This window comes from Penaeus monodon, chromosome 29, assembly GCF_015228065.2.
Source record: "Penaeus monodon isolate SGIC_2016 chromosome 29, NSTDA_Pmon_1, whole genome shotgun sequence".
NCBI classification, from domain to species: Eukaryota; Metazoa; Arthropoda; class Malacostraca; order Decapoda; family Penaeidae; genus Penaeus; species Penaeus monodon.
The window spans coordinates 4,249,794-4,251,106 of record NC_051414.1 but is presented as its reverse complement, the minus strand read 5'-3'; positions in this window follow the sequence as shown (position 1 = coordinate 4,251,106).

The following is a 1,313-nucleotide window of genomic DNA, read 5'->3' as shown; positions in this document are numbered from 1 at the left end:
GTCTATCTATAGTAACCATGTAAGACATAATAAATCAATACGTTATCCCTGGTATAGTGTGACCTCCTTTTTGTGGAAGGGCGGGTGCCGTGATATTACGTCCAAATCTCGGAATTTAACCACGGAATTTGGATGGAATTTAACCCGTTTGTGAGGGTCGCCTTGCTAATCTTTGCCCATATTTAAGGGTAATATAGTATGTTTGAAGACAAAACCAAAATTCAAGTCTTTATTGCAGACCGTGCAAGATATACAAGTTCGATAGCCTTATGCATTACTTTATTGCATCTAGACGCCTTCGTCATATGTGAATCCCAACTTCACCTGTGATTAAATACAGCCACAAACTCTCTGTGAAGGTCAAGTGCAACATATGAGATTCCTCTACGCCATGCAACTGGCGAAGTGTTTGCTAAAATTCTCGTGCTGCAAAACATGTACCTGTTGATATTCTTAGACAAGGAATGGAGCCAAGAAGGGCTGAAATCTTTACAAAAGTTTTTAAAACAGTCAGCTTTGAGCATCTCCTCAAAATCTCGACCAAACTCGGCTGCCTTGCAAAGTGTGTAAGAATGCTACGGAAGTTTTACAGACACAAACATTCTTAAACGGTGGCGACCTTATGTAAGCTCACCAAGAATAAGTGTAGCTTCAAAGTGCATTTTCGTTATAAGGGTAACTTCTGGAGATTGAAAAGTGTAAAGTTCTCGACAACTACATACTCGAAGCATATTCTGTCGATGACGTTCCTGTCTTTAAAGATCGTTCTTATTTTTCATGCCTCGAAGAATTCTCGCAGACGACTGAAGCACCAGCAGATTTCTTTGCAGACGAAGGAACGTTTGATAGTATCGCTCGCTTGAAGTACTGAGCCAGTTACCTTAGCAATGCTTGTTCAGGGGAAGAAAAAGTGCTCGCATCCAAGCAGCCTCGATGTGGACTTAGGAAGGGGTTGCTTCTTACAAGCAAAACGAAGAGTCAGTTTTACAATCACATATATTGTCTTATGTCATCGTTGTAGAATGGCAGTGATACTCATGTCATATAATATTTGTTTTGTATATGAGCTTCGTTACATGTGGCGTTGAAAAAGTATAGCTTAAACTTGTCGGAAACATGTTACCTTAGAAGCTAGAATGATGGACAACGAAGGACCTGTTAAAAAAAGAATTCCCACGGAAGAACAGTTGGCTGATCATCGATAAAGTCTAAAGACGCCTGTAAAAGGGATCTTTAGTGTGACAAGGTCTTTGGCAAATGGAGCTCTGATGTTGCTGGCCATAGGATGGAAAATGGATGTTCAGTTCCCCTGC